Source organism: Lycorma delicatula, chromosome 7 (assembly GCF_047948215.1).
Source record: "Lycorma delicatula isolate Av1 chromosome 7, ASM4794821v1, whole genome shotgun sequence".
Taxonomy (NCBI): domain Eukaryota; kingdom Metazoa; phylum Arthropoda; class Insecta; order Hemiptera; family Fulgoridae; genus Lycorma; species Lycorma delicatula.
Genome location: NC_134461.1, coordinates 87,760,656 through 87,773,068, shown reverse-complemented (window position 1 = coordinate 87,773,068; position 12,413 = coordinate 87,760,656). Strand labels below are relative to the sequence as shown.

Here is a 12,413-nt window from a genome sequence, read left to right as displayed (position 1 = left end):
GACCTCTCTTGATAATAATGATCCGGTTATTTTTATTATGCTTTCGTGTTGATTAGTCCATTAATTTTCCCATTATTATTACTTTTCCTTCTGCAGGAGGTAAAGTGATAGGAAAAGTTTAGAAGGGTATATATATATTTTCATCACATATACGTGGTTTTGTCTTATTTTTCTTTCCACAGGGTTAAAACGATCGAATACTTGGCTATTAGCTCACATAGTTTTTAATCTAATGATTTTTTCCCGAAATAAAATTTAACTCTTAATCAATTGGGTAAACGGTAAACATCATAGTCGATCAACTTTTGCTAGAGTTGAAGTTTTAAATCTAATTAAAGGTATATTTTACATTTAATTAAGTTTAGTTATTCTATATTGGAGTTAATTTAACGGCTGTTCTGATTGATTGGTGAAATGCTCATAACGAGTGTGATTCCAGAGTATTAAGTTTGTATCCGAAACGTATGTCTGTCAATACGCTGTTCATTTGCATGTCTTCTAGTAAGCTCGTCGGTTAATCGGAAGTACATGTTGATTTTCATATCAAGAAAAAATAGACGCGATCACATAAAGATCCCGATTAATAATTTGCAGCTCTTAACCCCAATACTTTCCGGATTTTTATTGTGACTGAGCACTCATATGCAATGAACAATGAGTCGTGTATGATATTACAGGCTATTTACAGATTCAGGGTAATATCCAAAAACGGGATATCTTCCATAAAAAAACTACGTTAAAAGTGGAGCTAACTTATCCAGAGATGAAGTTCCTGTCATATTCAAAGGAACACGAGTTTAAATACTCGACAAACAAATAAAAATATTTCAGTTTTCATCAACGTGACATTTCTTTCTTTGATATTATCTAGCAGGAGTGTTACGTTGTCTAAAATTAAAAAAAAAGTATCCACGAACTCAGTGTAAATGGTGGTATAATTAGGCCATGAGCACATATAGAAAATTGGAAGCGATGCTTAAAGAGGCCGAGGAGCCATTGATGTTGGTCACATTTAGCCGAGTCAAAAGAAATTTTAATCTCGAAAAACTTTACTACAGTAAATGAATTATTGGAATGGATTAGAAAAAAATATATAGAATAAAAAAGTTCCCTAGTGGAAATGAACGATTAACTATTTAATTTGCTAATTAAAAAATTAAGAAAAGTTTTTTAGTTTTTCGACAGTAGCGGCTTTATTTTTAATCACATGTAAATATAAAAAGCACCAATCGATAGCCGAGGAAATTTTGCATAAAAAATCTTTGGGGTACTTTTTTCTACGAGCAAGACTAAGTGCGCTAGCGAATTTTACAATAAAATCCCGCTATAGCTATCATACATAGATATCCAGCTATAGATCATACTAACTCGAGGGCGCACAATAAATAAACTTACATAACTGTGTTTCTATAATTAAGTAATTCAAAAAGGTACAAATTCATAAGAACCAAGTATTAATCAAATTTTTAAAGTATTTTAAATTTCTGATTGTCCGTTAATCTACTGTGAAAATTTGCAAGAGTTGATAAAACGCCTATAATAATAAACAAATTGCAAAAAAATGGAAAATGTAATACACAAGTAGCATTCTTTTCTTCAGCTTATTACTTAATTATTCCATAAGGAATATCTTATTTGTTTATTTATCGACATTTGAAAATTGCCTTTTTTTAGAAAAAGCATGCTTTGGTACCTCGTCTAACGCTGAAAACCAGTCATTATTAATTCGGTTTTTCAAATATAAAAATATTATAATTGTTATTTATTAGGTAAAACATTTAATTTAAGATGGTAGAGATAGTTTTTCAAAAACCTTAGTTTTCAATGAGTTTTAGGAAGTAAATGTTAGTGTACTTCGTAAATACATGAAAATGACACTATAAACAAATTGTTATAAAAAATTAATGAAATTAGATAGTTTTATGTAACTCTTTAGATTTATGTAAGAATACATCATTTATCAATATTTAACCTTAGATTTGATCGATTTTGCAAATTGTTTGCTGTTTGTGGAAAAAACGTGTTTTTTTGAAAAAAAATCTAGTTAGTTTTTCGTGAATATTTTGTTTATTTTTAATCTTATGAAAAAATAAATACCACCAGTAGAAAACTAAGACAATTTTACAGAAGATAGTACCTGATCACATTTTTCTACGAGAAAAATTACGAAATTATGGATAGATTATTAATTTATGCATTTAGTGTTACTGTATACGAGAAGGTACCGAGTTTACAAGCAATTCTACATCATAGCACAATTTTGTTACTTATTGTAAAAATTCTCTAGCAGCCTTAGTTTTGTTTGTAGAAAAACGTACCCCGGAAGGTTTTTTATGCAAAATTTCCTCGGTTATCTATTGCTGTTTTTTATTTTTATATGTGATTAAAATTAAAGTAGCTATTGGCGAAAAACTAAAAATCTTCCTTAATTTGTTAATAAACAAAGTAAATATTTATTCGCTCATATTCGATAGGGCACATATTATTCTAGTACTTTTCCGAACCTATTTAATAATAATTTATTTGCTGTAGTGAATTTTTTCGAGTTTAAGGTCTTTTTGAGTCTTTGTTGACTCGGGAAATTGTTTTAATCTTTGATGATCAAAGAAGAAAAAGAATTCAGTTCCTTAAAGTGAGTGAGGTCGATACCGTAAGCTAACTGAAAAGAGGATATAAATAATTTAAGTGTGAATTAGGATGTATTAGAATTAGAATTAGGACAGTGGCGTAAGATGAGGAAATTTAAAAAAAAAATTTAACGAACTGAAGACCTGGTATATTTAAGACAACAATCTACATATATTAAAATAGTTAAAAGGTTTTCCCAAATTACCTTACCCACGTATTATTTTGACGGATTCTGATTTAATAAAATAGGTAGGTTGGGTTTATTTTAATTCCGTTCTGTAGAATACTCAAATTGGCCCTGTAATAGGTTGAAGCTATTTCTTTTTTAGAGAGTTAACTAACAGGGGCTGAGAATGTTCTTGACTTTACGGATACATTATTAACAAAGCTTTTGTTAATTTGACAGCGAATTGAAGACATAGTGAAAATTTAATAAAACAGAGAAGAACAAGAGCTAAGAATTATAATGTAAGGAAACAGAACCGTTTCTACTATTTTTAGATTTATTCTGCTTACATCCAATAGCACCTTAGAACGGTTTTTGTAACAATTGACTAGCGATTATTCTACCAGCTTACCCGCTAAAAAATTGACTTTATGAAAGAAGATAAAAGAGTTTTTTTAAAATCATGGATTCGATAAATGCCGCGGTGATAAGTGATTGACTAAAAAACGGGACGGAATTTATAACTTGTAGAAATTTTCTTTCTTATTTCTAACATATAGTTGTCACCCATGAGTGAACTGGCTTTGTTATCTCGTAGCGTTCCTAAGACCATAATTGAGTATTAAATTTGAAAGTCTGATCCTGACATATTTTTCCCGTTTTTTTGGACAGAACTTTAATTCTGATAGTTCAAATGATATATTTCAAGCACATCTTCCTTATGTCATCATTTATATTCAAATTCTATTTATTACATCCAGTCACAGAAATCTCATTTCTGCATTATGCACATTAAGTTGGGTACTTACGTCATTGTATTGTTTCGTTCCACATCAACACTTTGGGACAAATATAACCCCTTATACTCGTATTTCTGGATAATTTTAACTCACCGAATCCTGTCAACATTCTCTTAACAGTATAATCTATATATATATATATATTGTCGCCAGAATGCTACGACGGCACGTGGCACCTTATGAACATCCTGGTAGCCCTGAAAAGGGTTGTTTAGAGTGTTGGCCCAAAATGAGTCGTTGATGCGTTTGTTGTGAGCCCTGAAAAGGGCGGTGGGTTAGGTCGCTGGTCTTCGGCGATGGCGGCTTGACTCGACGGGTTGTAGTTGGGAAGTTGCAGTTCGTTTATTGGAATCGGACTGAGGTTTCCTTCAGCAGCAGTGGGTTCTCAGTACAGCATGGCAGTAGTGGCCCCTGAGTCTCGCAGTGTCGGGTCGGCGTCAGTCGTCTTCTGCCGACGCGATTCTTTCCGAGCGGAACTCGTCCGGTTCCGTCTCACCGCTCCGCTATGCCTCCTGGCGCTAGTGAGCCTCGTGCTAGGCCGGCCAGGTCTACTGCTCCGACGAGAATTCGGTCTTCCGCCGGGCAATCCCACGTCGGGTTGGTTGGGCTATCGATCACAGCGCTTGAAATTCAGCAGACCGGGGTGGAAATGTCTACCACGCCTAGAGGCTTCCTCGGCGGGCCGGCCAGGCCTACTACTTCGGGGGTGATGTTGGTAACCGCCAGGAGGTGCCCACGTTGACCCGGCTAAGGGCTCCTTCCTTCTTCTTTCAAATTCTTTCCGCCCTTCTTTTGGTGGTGGTCCGATAGCGAATGCTTCCACCTTCCCGCATCATATAGCCGGCTGGTGAGGTGCTGCGCACTCAGCAGCGGTGATCTGGCTTGGTGGGGGAGCTCGTGTGCATGAGCGTGTGTAAATTGTAGTTCCCCACGACATTGTATCGGCTAGCCTTGCGCCCGCCGATACAATGTCGCCGTATACAAATATATACGTATATTTCTTCCAGATAAGAAACTTTGCAATTTAGAAACTTAATGTTGTTTATTTGTGTTATCACTAGATTACCTAATAATGGAATTTTCGATCTAACAGGCTTCTGTCTGAGGAATACCATAAGTTAGATTTATTTCACCTATCTTAAGACAGTAGTATTGGTAACTCGTGGAACTGTAAGAAGTCAGTCTTACATATATTCTCACTAAGTTTTAGCCTGACCTACAGTTAACGAAATTTTTTTTATGAAAGGTGCAATCTTTATGAAGTTTTTATTATGCAATTTCTGATTTTCTTGAGGGAGGTTATTTCTCATGCGATACCTTCTCGGTTTTTATCTGTGTTCTTTTTTTCATAACTAGGAATTAGGTACTTCTCTGAGCATAATTGCGGATTATATGTACAATATTAGATTTACATCAGGGTTAATTAAGATCCTGCAGATTTCATTAAGAATCGTTAGGTTCTTGAGTATTAAAACTCGTTTAAAGTGTCTATAAACTTTTCAGAAATTGCATCTGAGTCGAGGTAATCGTGTGTCTAAAAGGGTTTACTTCATTTTTTATTGTTGTTTTCACAAAAATACTCTCTAATATTGACTATTGTGTAAATAATGGAAAAAAAGTAAAATTTTAAAACACTTTCTCTTTCGCTCTCCTGGTATGAGATGAAGTCAGTTCTCCTTTTATTCGCAAACTCTCTGTAAACACATTTTCCTTTTACATGACGAAAAACTTTCAAAACCTCAATCATTTGGTTTGAATTTTTTATTTTTATTTTGGGAGTAAAAAAACTTTTAAAAAAGGTCTTTTTAATTACTAATTCAGAAGTTTCTCGGTGAGTTTACATCCTATCTCAGTTTACACCTATCTCAGTAGAAATGAATTTGAAGAGAAATAATTTAACTAATACAATTTTCAAAAAAAATTTAATAGGATCTAGATCTCGTTAATCACTTTAAAAGTATATAGTTTTCCGTTCAAAGTATGTAAGTAGGTGTGTATACACAAGACGCGCGCGCGCACGCACACACACACAGAAAGAGAGAAAGTGAGAGGAAGGAAATTCTGTATTCTTAATATAGAATTACATTTTTTGCACTTTTATATTCAGGGCACCTCAGCGTTGAGAAATATAAAGAACCGGGTACTTAAATTTTGAAACTATTAAAATATTTTTCCTTATTGTTTTTTTCTTGGATATTCTATATAGTAATATTCATAAAAGTAGAGTACTCCGAAAAATGTTCAAATAAACTTCCAATTTTTTTTTTTTATTATTATTATTAATAATCCTTACGGAGTGGTGACAAGGATTATGTAGACTGTAATTTCTCTTTCTGGGTATTTAAATAATCTATCTCAGTCTTACTTGTAATTATAATAAATTTAAAGAATGAAATGTACAGAAGACTAATTAGATATTCAAAATAATAATGTCCATTTTATATTTGAATATTTCTCATATTTCGATGGCATGTTAAAATCCAACGGTGTGTTTGATTTGATAAAGAATGTAAATGTAAACAATTTTGCATTTCTTATTTTCCGGAGTTTACCAGATGAGTTGGCTTTTTGTAGGAAATGGCTGTTCTATTTTAATATTTTGTCTCTTTACTACCTGTTCTATTTCTGGGAGTGATTGATGTTTCGAGTTAAATGTAATTAGCTGCCCTAAATAAATTATTATAACGCAATGATTATTTACATTTATTAAGTAATTAATATGTAATTACCCGTGTATGTATGTTTGATTATGTATTATTATTATTATACACAGGAATACATTAAAATAGTCATTTTTATGATTAGAAGCGTTTATCTGTACATATAAATTTTTATGAGATTTAATATTAAATATTTATATTCTTAAAGCGTGCATTTATTTCTTTCATTTTTATTTTCCCTACAGTATTATACTTAAAGAAAAGAATTTTCAAGGGTTAAAATTTTAAGAATTCACTGTATTTTCCATCTTTGAGTGCATAGAAACTTAAAGTGCAAAAATAAAATGCTCTTTGTGTGTGTATTTTGTTTAATATATCTGGAACGGATAAACGAATAATCACGAAGTTTGATATGACACAACGATGCTGTCTAAGCAGTATGAAAAACGGATATGGAGTGAGGTACTCTACTCATTCATTCATTCCTCACCAGAAGGATTGTAACTAACTTTAAAACATGAATAAAACCGTTACAATTTCTTCTTCAAGTAGAAGTAATATTACTGATCGTGCGGATAGTATTTCCATTAATGATAGTAATAGAATTTCTGTTCCTCATCGTGTAAAGTTTCCGGATGTCTTGTTAGATGATAAGCTCTCGTAAGGCGATCAAATTGATTTCCCTGTAACCAAATCAAACCATACTGTTTCTTTTTGAATCATCTTACTAAAACAAAACGATTGTCTAATTATTAAATATTTATTATATCTATTCCTGTCTAAAATGTATATCTTTTCTTGAAGATTCCTTCAAAAAGTCTGAACAAATGTTCAAGACAAAAATTGGTTTATATTTCATTTAAATTATGGCGTATTGGTTTTTAAATCTCATAATTTATAAATCATACCAAACAATAAATTTACCCGAAAATGTAAGCCTCTTTTTATTGTTTTTCTTTTTCTAAATTATAATCATCTTCAGTACTGTTAGAAACAATATTACAATTTTGAAAAAGTTAATCCTATCCTACTAGAGGGCATTTGTATGTGTGTGTGTGTGTGTGTGTGTGTGTGTGTGTGTGTTCCCCTTAGCTTAAAACAGAAAACACCGGTAGTTCAAGGGATGTCATTCCGTAAAACAATAAGTAATAATGTGCTCAGATAACAGGCACCGGAATGTACCGATCACTAGCGGAAAATCCCGATTCGTTAGTACATGTCTCGTGGTGGTCAGGTGTATACTTGTTATATTATTGTATATTTATTACTTGTACCTGTTATTATTTGTACTTGTAATATATATTTATTTCTTTAATCGATATATATATATATATATGCGAAATATATATTAATAATATATTCTTTTATTTATGTGATTGTTTTTTTTTCATAAAATAATGGATTATAACCAAAAAGTAATTATTCAAATTAGCCATGATACAAGTTGAAAACTGTTTATTCTGACCATCCTTCATCATCTTTTTCTAATTTCATTTAATTTTCATATTCATTTTTTAATCAAATATTCAGTTTAATTTTTAAAAAAATCCCTTTCGGTACGCCGGAAGGCAGAGGTAGATTTCACCGGTGCTAAGTAGGAGATAGAAAAGATTTCCACCTTAAAATTAAGAAAAACTTCAAATTTACTCAATACGACAATGGTTGCATGTGAAAAACGTTTCACATGTTTAGCATACGACAAACCCATCTTCTTACAGTTCCAACAAAATTTTGGTATCCCTTGCCGTAAGCTTTGGTCATATCAAAATTTGTTTCAGGCAAAGGTTTTAGGTAACGTTTAGAGGACTAACGACCACTTTAAACCGATTCGATACAGAGCCTATTAAGGGAAGTATGATTTTGTCTTCGAAACCCCATTTTTTCCACCCCCTGGACCAATGCTTGGTGATATCAAAATTCTCTACTCACTCAAGTTTTAAGCCCCTATCCAAAAAATAATAGGAATTTTAAACGAATTAATATTTTACTTAATAAGAAAGTTATAGCGATATTTTGTTTTTTCGAAAAAGCCCCCCACCCCATTTCCATTCCCATGGTCCGATTTTGGCCGTTAACGAACTCGATCGAGATTTTTTGACGAGTTATTTTTAAAGAACAATTTGAAAGTGATTGGCGCAAAATTACGGCAGTTATCGTGTCCACAAGAAAGTGAAATATATATATATAAACTTTTGAGCTGACGGTGGTTTTGGGGTCTGGGGAATGTGAAACGCGAAATTATGTCGAAATTTTCCGGAAGTCGAGTCATGGTACCCGTTACAATAGGTAGCTTTCTTATGAAATCTACGTAAAACATTAGATTGTCCAAAAATATAATGAAATAAACTGTTTTGTAATTTCTGGATTTTACCCATTTACAACTACTTAAAATTGGATAATTCATTCGGTTTGAAAATAGATATTTTACATAAAAATAAATACAATAATTTATTTTTAATTATTAAAGATCTGTTACTGATTTTGAATAAAAGTCCATTTAAAGCCATGACCTCGTTTATATTAGAGTAAGCATCGGACCTTTAATTATTAAATATCACGTCATTATTTTCACAGTCATTTAAATATAAAGTGATGCGTTGATATTAAAGTGTAACATGCACTATCCTATTCGTATCGTATTATATTATAATTTATTATAAGCATGTATTATTCGTATATTTTTATAAACTTTGTTTTTGTAAGATAGGCATTTTTAATATGATTAAGTTCTATTAAATGAAATGTTTTATCTTTTTTAATTTTTAAATAGCAAATTAATAATATTTTTTATTACTTTAGACCGGAACTCTCGTTTATAATTCTATTTTGTAATATGTCGACATTAGATTATAAACAACAAATATATATATATATATTAACCTTTTACTTCAGGGTTATTATCTTTTTTCTGTTCAGCCTCCGGAACAACAGTAAGGTATTACTTCAGAACATCAGTGAGGATGATATGTATGAATGTAAATGAAGTGTAGTCTTGTACAGTCTCTGGTTGATCATTTCTGAGATGTGTGGTTAATTGAATCCCAACCACCAAAGAACACTGGTATCCACTATCTAGTATTCAAATCCGTAAAAAAGTTATTCTTGCCTTTGCTAGGATTTGAACCTCAGAACTCTCGACTTCGAAATCAGCTGGTTTGCCATGATGAGTTAACCACTAGACCAACCCGGTGGGTTTACCAGATAAGCCTGCTACTCTTCAAGATCTACGAAACCGAATTGTCACAGCAGTGAATCCTATAACCAAGGACAGTTGCCATTAAAAGTAATTTGGGTCCAATTAAAATAATTAACTTTTATTTATAAATCTCGATTTTTACATCGTTGTACGAAGTATAAAAAGTAGTGTGATCGCGAAAAATTTCGGTTTTCAGATTTCAACGGAAATTTCGTTTTGACCATCCCTGAATCCATTTTGACTATTTTCGTCGTGACGTCTGTACGTACGTATTTCAAAAACTATTAGGCGTAGAATGTTGAAATTTTGGATTTCGGAGTGTTGTAACATCTAATTGTGCACCCCCCCTTTTGATTGCAATCAACTTGACCAAAAGTGTCCAAAATCCAAAACATCTGGATTTTGGACTTTTTCTTAATTTCAGTAATAAGCCCTCATTGGAAGCTTTTCAACGATATATTACATTTGAATTGGTTCCAGAGTTATAGTTAAATAAAATTTATATAATGAAGTATTTAGATCTTACAAGGGTACATCGGTTCGAATCCGATTTCATTTCGTTTTTTTTTTTTTAATGAAAAATACATAAAATTTTATTTCATTAAAAACTTTTGACTTTTTTCATATTTTTTTTTTATTGTTGTTATTGAATTATTATTTATTGCAAAACTTTTTTTACAGTCAGAGATTAATAATTATTAATAAATCAATATAATTAAATTTAAAAAAAGTTGAAAAAAAGATTTTACCGGTGCTAAGGGAGGGGATAAAAAACATTCAAATTTGCTCAATACGACAATGGTTGTATGTAAAGAAACGTTTCACATATTTAGCATACAACCCCATCTTACAATTCTGGTCATCCCTTGCCGTATGTGTTAGTTATATCAAAAACTGTTTCAGACAAAAGTTTTAGGCAATGTTTAGAGGACTAACGACCACTTTAAACCGATTCGATACTGTGCCTATTAAGGTAGGTATGGTTTTTTTCTTCAAAACTCCCATTTTTTCCAATAGTTGGTTATATAAAAAAACTTTACTTAGATAAGTTCTAGAATTTTATCCAAAGAGAATAGTAAGAACTTTAAACGAATTCGATATTTTACTTAATAAGAAAGTTGTTATAGCGATATTTTTTTTTTAAAAGGCCCCTCTCCATTTCCACCCTCATGGCCCGATTTTGGGCGTTAACGAACTCGACCGAGATTTTAAAACGAGTTATTTTTGAGGAACAATTTGAAAGTTATTATCGCAAAATTACGGCAGTTATCGTGTCCACAAGAAAGTGAAATATATATGTATAAATGTTTGAGCTGACGGTGGTTTTGGGGTCTCGGAGGGGTGTGAAACGCGAAGATATGTTGAAATTTTCCGCAAATCGAATCATAGTACCCATTACAGTAGGTTGCTTTCTTACGAAATCCACCTAAAAAGGAACTGCTAACACTTTTTTTATTATTAATACCGATGTTTTAATTTACCTCATAAATTCATGTTTTCTATTATTATTTAATATTGAATTTTTATTAATTTTAAATATATTTTTATAGTTCTATTTAGAGGCCATACGAGTAATCTGATTGAATTATATGTAGTTTTTCTTTTAAGAGAATTCTTCTTCTAATATCGTTAAATATCATCTTTTCTTTAAGAAGTAATAATGATTTATGTGTATGAAATCAGAAATACTAATTATTATTATTATCATCTCCGAAATTAAACAGAAGAAGCAGTAGCTTGAAAAATAACCAATAACCGAAAATCGATGATACAGATTGTCCACACTGGGTAGTAAGAACCAGTAAAGTGTATTTTAGTTCTTGCGATGAAGAGGTATCAATCTTGGACACCTAATTGTCCCATTCCGAGACACTGCCCGCCAGGGCAACTCGCCCGGAAGGCGGAATGTGGCGTTATATACAGCCGAGAATATTTCGCAACAAATGAACCGGTCTTAGTCGAATGTATAAATTAAGAATCTCTTAACTGATTTTAATGAAATGTTCACGTTTAGATAAACTAATTCGAAGGAAGATTTACATAAATTCGAAAATATGTGAAGGGAAGTACAGGTGCTCCTGTTAATGAAAAATTTTCCTTGCTTTATTCTCATTCTAAAAAAAACTTAGCAAAAACAGAAATTAAAGCCTAAATCACCAGACAAACACAATGCCCCAGAAATATTTAAATTGAAATGTTCTGACAACACAATGGTCAAACGAGACACAGCTTCAAATAAAGATAAATTTAAATTTGAAAGCTCTTCTATAGCATCATAGAGGTAATATTTACCAAACATTTTTAGACACAAATCATAAACCTCTGAAACCTATTACAAAACTACAACCTTGGTATTCTACATACGCAAAAAAGGACTTAAAATTAAGGCAAAAAAATATATATGTTCAAAAAACACTAAACAACCACTCTTTATAAAAATACTCTAAACGTGTGCTTAATTAAAAAATAAAGTGAGCAGTAACATAAAGTAAAGTTAGAATGAGAATAAAAGTACCACTCACTGAATCTGATCATAAAGTAGATATAAAATTTTTGAATTAAGGTATTAAAAATGTACTGTTATAAAATGTGTTTTGATTTGTTGTTAAAAAAAGTGGTACCCATAAATAATTCTCATTGCCGACTATCAAGTACAAAGTTATCATGTTACAAAAATTAATCATGCTACAAAATTGTAAAAAAATATAAAAAACTAAAATAAAGTACCAAAATAAAAAATAAACAAATAAAGTACAGAAAAAATCCCACTCACATTAAAACAACTTTTGTATGAAACATGTTTGAAACCAGGTTCTGCCAATCAAGATTGCAAGAGCCTGGTAAAGTAGTTGTCATTCTCGTTGCAAAAGAGATGTAATTTTCTCTTTTATGGCTTCTAAATCTTCATTGGAAAAAATTTATATTTATATATATATATATATTAAAGATAGAAGTATAAAACA

General features: G+C 31.5%; 2 protein-coding genes across 3 annotated transcripts in view; one reads left to right on the top strand and one right to left on the bottom strand.

Moving 5' to 3' along the window:
* Positions 1-12,413, top strand: part of LOC142327629 (cilia- and flagella-associated protein 298) — a 467,369-nt gene that overhangs the window by 206,658 nt on the left and 248,298 nt on the right. The gene's annotated exons all lie outside the window — the stretch shown is intronic.
* The window catches only part of Teh3 (tipE homolog 3 phospholipid transfer protein), a 60,708-nt gene that overhangs the window by 36,792 nt on the left and 11,503 nt on the right, over positions 1-12,413 (bottom strand). The window contains exon 2 of one of the 2 annotated variants that reach the window (XR_012757042.1): positions 6,476-6,937. The exons of the other annotated variant lie outside the window; for it this stretch is intronic. The gene's annotated coding sequence lies outside the window, so the exon portion shown is untranslated. Of the gene's footprint in view, positions 1-6,475; positions 6,938-12,413 lie in introns of those variants that run through there. 2 annotated transcript variants of the gene reach the window in all.